We start from the raw sequence: 6,033 nt of genomic DNA, 5'->3' as shown, positions 1-6,033 counted from the left end.
GTGTCTCTCGCCTTCATTTTTCGACACAAGCGCCTGAGGAGGGACGCCACCCCTCCCCTTGCGTCAAGAGACCTCCCCACCGGCCTCTGACTGATTCTTAGAACGGACGGAAAGAGTCGGGCAAGCCTGTCAAAGATTTGAGCGTATGTCAAAAGCTTTAGACTTCCGCGAACTCTCTGGCTTGCACCGAGACCCGAGGTCGATGTGCTCAGCACCACGGGGCCCCTTTCGCCTGCAGGTCCCGAGCCGCCAACATGTTCTTAGTATCGTGTTCCCCAAACCTGGGTGACGGGCACCACAGGGCGACAGAGCCATCGCACTTGCCGGGTGGCAGAGGAAGGACCGGACTATGTACAATAGCGGCCAACGACTCCCAGAGCCGGTTGTGCGGGGCTCGAGGTCTGCTCTCAACATCACATGCTTTTGGATGTGCTCAGGCAAGGGTCAGACCACATCCTTCCTGGCAGCACCCAAAGCAACCAGGCCGCTCGCGTCTCTCGCCTTCATTTTTCGACACAAGCGCCTGAGGAGGGACGCCACCCCTCCCCTTTGCGTCAAGAGACCTCCCCACCGGCCTCTGACTGATTCTTAGAACGGACGGAAAGAGTCGGGCAAGCCTGTCAAAGCTTTGAGCGAATGTCAAAAGCTTTAGACTTCCGCGAACTCTCCGGCTTGCACTGAGACGCGAGGTCGATGTGCTAAGCACCACGGGGCCCCTTTCGCCTGCAGGTCCCGAGCCGCCAACATGTTCTTAGTATCGTGTTCTCCAATCCTGGGTGACGGGCACCGCAGGGAGGCAGAGCCATCGCACTTGCCGGGTGGCAGAGGAAGGACCGGACTATGTACAATAGCGGCCAACGACTCCCAGAGCCGGTTGTGCGGCGTCTGCTCTCAGCCTAAGAGGCTTCTGGGAGTGCTCAGGCAAGGGTCAGCCTGCACCCTTGCTGGCAGCACCCAGGGGAACCAGGACGCTTGCATCTCTCGCCTTCATTTTCGACACAAGCGCCTGAGGAGGGACGCCACCCCTCCCCTTGCGTCAAGAGACCTCCCCACCAGCCTCTGACTGATTCTTAGAACGGACGGAAAGAGTCGGGCAAGCCTGTCAAAGCTTTGAGCGAATGTCAAAAGCTTTAGACTTCCGCGAACTCTCCGGCTTGCACTGAGACGCGAGGTCGATGTGCTAAGCACCACGGGGCCCCTTTCGCCTGCAGGTCCCGAGCCGCCAACATGTTCTTAGTATCGTGTTCTCCAAACCTGGGTGACGGGCACCGCAGGGAGGCAGAGCCATCGCACTTGCCGGGTGGCAGAGGAAGGACCGGACTATGTACAATAGCGGCCAACGACTCCCAGAGCCGGTAGTGCGGCGTCTGCTCTCAGCCTAAGAGGCTTCTGGGAGTGCTCAGGCAAGGGTCAGCCTGCACCCTTGCTGGCAGCACCCAGGGGAACCAGGACGCTTGCATCTCTCGCCTTCATTTTCGACACAAACGCCTGAGGAGGGAAGCCAACCCTCCGTGTGTCAAGAGACCGTCCCCGCCCCGGCCTCCGACTGATTCTTAGAACGGACGGAAAGAGTCAGGCAAGCCTGTTAAAGACTTCCGCGAACTCTCCGGCTTGCACTGAGACGCGAGGTCGATGTGCTCAGCACCACGGGGCCCCTTTCGCCTGCAGGTCCCGAGCCGCCAACATGTTCTAAGTATCGTGTTCTCCAAACCTGGGTGACGGGCACCGCAGGGAGGCAGAGCCATCGCACTTGCCGGGTGGCAGAGGAAGGACCGGACTATGTACAATAGCGGCCAACGACTCCCAGAGCCGGTAGTGCGGCGCCTGCTCTCAGCCTAAGAGGCTTTTGGGAGTGCTCAGGCAAGGGTCAGCCTGCACCCTTGCTGGCAGCACCCAGGGGAACCAGGACGCTTGCATCTCTCGCCTTCATTTTCGACACAAACGCCTGAGGAGGGAAGCCAACCCTCCGTGTGTCAAGAGACCGTCCCCGCCCCGGCCTCCGACTGATTCTTAGAACGGACGGAAAGAGTCAGGCAAGCCTGTTAAGACTTCCGCGAACTCTCCGGCTTGCACTGAGACGCGAGGTCGATGTGCTCAGCACCACGGGGCCCCCTTCGCCTGCAGGTCCCGAGCCGCCAACATGTTCTAAGTATCGTGTTCCCCAAACCTGGGTGACGAGCACCGCAGGGAGGCAGAGCCATCGCACTTGCCGGGTGGCAGAGGAAGGACCGGACTATGTACAATAGCGGCCAACGACTCCCAGAGCCGGTAGTGCGGCGCCTGCTCTCAGCTTAAGAGGCTTTTGGGAGTGCTCAGGCAAGGGTCAGCCTGCACCCTTGCTGGCAGCACCCAGGGGAACCAGGACGCTTGCATCTCTCGCCTTCATTTTCGACACAAACACCTGAGGAGGGAAGCCAACCCGCCGTGTGTCAAGAGACCGTCCCCGCCCCGGCCTCCGACTGATTCTTAGAACGGACGGAAAGAGTCAGGCAAGCCTGTCAAAGAATTGAGCAGATGTCAAAATCTTTTAAGACTTCCGCGAACTCTCCGGCTTGCACTGAGACCCGAGGTCGATGTGCTCAGCACCACGGGGCCCCTTTCGCCTGCAGGTCCCGAGCCGCCAACATGTTCTAAGTATCGTGTTCCCCAAACCTGGGTGACGAGCACCGCAGGGCGGCAGAGCCATCGCACTTGCCGGGTGGCAGAGGAAGGACCGGACTATGTACAATAGCGGCCAACCACTCCCAGAGCCGGTAGTGCGGCGTGCGAGGTCTGCTCTCAGCGGAAGAGGGTTTTGGGAATGCTCAGGCAAGGGCCAGCCTGCACCCTTCCTGGCCGCTCCCACGGGAACCAGGCTACTTGCAATCCTTTCCCCCAATAGCAAGTGCCTTTTGGAGGGACGGCCGGAGTCAACGTGGGGTTTGCCCGCCCTCCAAAGTGTCAAGAGACCGCCGCACAGGCCTCTGACTGATTCTTAGAACAGGCAGCAAGAGTTGGGTAAGTCTGTCGAAAATTTGACAAAGTGTCAAAAATTAGACTTCCGAGAGCTCTTGGGCATGCACACAGGCCTGTCATTCAAGTGCTCTGCCCGCGGAACCGTTTTTCGGATGCCTTTCAAAGTGGTCCCGCGCCGCCATTTTGTTCTAAAAATCGTGTTCCCAGAAATCTCCGGGTACCCCGCCAACCTCACTGTGTCACAATGTCAAGTGGCACTGAATGGGTCTGAATTTCAAATTCGACTGCTTCGCTCTGGAACTCGAACCCGGCAAAACCGTTTGGATTTTTCCCGGTCCAGACTTCCGCGGCAGACAAAGTTAAAGTTTTCGGGCTGCAGACTCAAAACGACATCTGGCCAACCGCCGGGCTCAATTCGCCCAGTTCCTCCGGCACTTCGGAACTCATGTTCGGCATGAGTTTTTGAATCTTTCCCGATGCTTCGGCATTTTCCTCCGCTGACACTTAGAATATTTTTCACACTTGGCCGAAAATTTTTCTAAGTTTTTCTGGTTACTGATTTCTTCTTTTCGGGCATTTTTCTAAGTTTTCTTGGTTACTCATTTCTCATTTTCAAACATTTTTCTAAGTTTTTCTGGTTACTGATTTCTTCTTTTTGGGCATTTTTCTAAGTTTTCTTGGTTACTCATTTCTCATTTTCAAACATTTTTCTAAGTTTTTCTGGTTACTCATTTCTCATTTTCAAACATTTTTCTAAGTTTTTCTGGTTACTGATTTCTTCTTTTTGGGCATTTTTCTAAGTTTTCTTGGTTACTCATTTCTCATTTTCAAACATTTTTCTAAGTTTTTCTGGTTACTGATTTCTTCTTTTTGGGCATTTTTCTAAGTTTTCTTGGTTACTCATTTCTCATTTTCAAACATTTTTCTAAGTTTTTCTGGTTACTCATTTCTCATTTTCAAACATTTTTCTAAGTTTTTCTGGTTACTGATTTCTTCTTTTTGGGCATTTTTCTAAGTTTTCTTGGTTACTCATTTCTCATTTTCAAACATTTTTCTAAGTTTTTCTGGTTACTCATTTCTCATTTTAAAACATTTTTCTAAGTTTTTCTGGTTACTGATTTCTTCTTTTTGGGCATTTTTCTAAGTTTTCTTGGTTACTCATTTCTCATTTTCAAACATTTTTCTAAGTTTTTCTGGTTACTCATTTCTCATTTTCAAACATTTTTCTAAGTTTTTCTGGTTACTGATTTCTTCTTTTTGGGCATTTTTCTAAGTTTTCTTGGTTACTCATTTCTCATTTTCAAACATTTTTCTAAGTTTTTCTGGTTACTCATTTCTCATTTTCAAACATTTTTCTAAGTTTTTCTGGTTACTCATTTCTGCTTTTCCAACGTTTTACTAAGTTTTGCTGGTTACTGAGTTCACACTTTTAAACATTTTCGGGCATTTTTCTACGTTTTTCATGTTACTCATTTAGCACTTTCAGGCACTTTCCTATGCTTTCCTGCTTACTGATTTCACACTTTTAAGCATCTTCGGGCATGTTCCCTAAGTTTTGCAGTTCATTCGTTTGGGACAGTCAGGCAGCTTTCCTAAGCTTTCCTGGTAACCGAATTCACATTGTTGAGAACTTTGGAACCCTTCCCTAAGCTGTGCTGGTTACTCACTTTACCTCTTCAGACACTTGCCCCCGTTGTGACAGAGACCACTTCCCGACTCGGGAAATGCACCAAATTCGGCCTGAACTCAGAGGGCAGTCCCCCCTCGAAGGCGTGGAAGTCGGCAGAATCGCCGGGTCAAATCCGGCTGAGCTACCCGGCTTGGAAGCCTCAAAGTCGGTATGAGCTGTCAGGTTCACTCCCATCCCCGTTTGGACCACTTCCCGACTCGGGAAATTCACCAAATTCGGCCTGAACTCAGAGGACAGTCCCCCCTCGAAGGCGTGACAGTCGGCAGAACCGCCGGATCAAATCCGGCTGAGCTACCCGGCCCCGAAGCCTCAAAGTCGGTAAGAGCTGTCAGGTTCACTCCCATCCCCGTTTGGACCACTTCCCGACTCGGGAAATTCACCAAATTCGGCCTGAACTTATACAACAGTCCCCCCTCGAAGGCGTGACAGTCGGCAGAACCGCCGGATCAAATCCGGTTGAGCTACCCGGCTTGGAAGCCCCAAAGTCGGTAAGAGCTGTCAGGTTCACTCCCATCCCCGTTTGGACCACTTCCCGACTCGGGAAATTCACCAAATTCGGCCTGAACTTATACAACAGTCCCCCCTCGAAGCCGTGACAGTCGCTAGAACCGCCGGATCAAATCCGGTTGAGCTACCCGGCTTGGAAGCCCCAAAGTCGGTATGAGCTGTCAGGTTCACTCCCATCCCCGTTTGAACCACTTCCCGACTTAGGAAATTCACCAAATTCGGCCTGAACTTAGAGGAGAGTCCCCGCTCGAAGGCGTGGAAGTCGGCAGAATCGCCGGGTCAAATCCGACTGAGCTACCCGGCCCCGAAGCCTCAAAGTCGGTAAGAGCTGTCAGGTTCACTCCCATCCCCGTTTGGACCACTTCCCGACTCGGGAAATTCACCAAATTCGGCCTGAACTTATACAACAGTCCCCCCTCGAAGGCGTGACAGTCGGCAGAACCGCCGGATCAAATCCGGTTGAGCTACCCGGCTTGGAAGCCCCAAAGTCGGTATGAGCTGTCAGGTTCACTCCCATCCCCGTTTGGACCACTTCCCGACTTAGGAAATTCACCAAATTCGGCCTGAACTCAGAGGAGAGCCCCGCTCGAAGGCGTGGAATTCGGCAGAATCGCCGGGTCAAATCCGACTGTGCTACCCGGCCCCGAAGCCTCAATGTCGGTATGAGCTGTCAGGTTCACTCCCATCCCCGTTTGGACCACTTCCCGACTTAGGAAATTCACCAAATTCGGCCTGAACTTAGACAACAGTCCCCCCTCGAAGGCGTGGCAGTCGCAGAACCGCCGGATCAAATCCGACTGAGCTACCCGGCCCCGAAGCCCCAAAGTCGGTATGAGCTGTCAGGTTCACTCCCATCCCCGTTTGGACCACTTCCCGACTTA

The sequence above is a fragment of the Hemiscyllium ocellatum genome (assembly GCF_020745735.1).
Source record: "Hemiscyllium ocellatum isolate sHemOce1 chromosome 15 unlocalized genomic scaffold, sHemOce1.pat.X.cur. SUPER_15_unloc_12, whole genome shotgun sequence".
Taxonomy (NCBI): Eukaryota; Metazoa; Chordata; class Chondrichthyes; order Orectolobiformes; family Hemiscylliidae; genus Hemiscyllium; species Hemiscyllium ocellatum.
Note: the sequence above shows the minus strand (reverse complement) of the source record.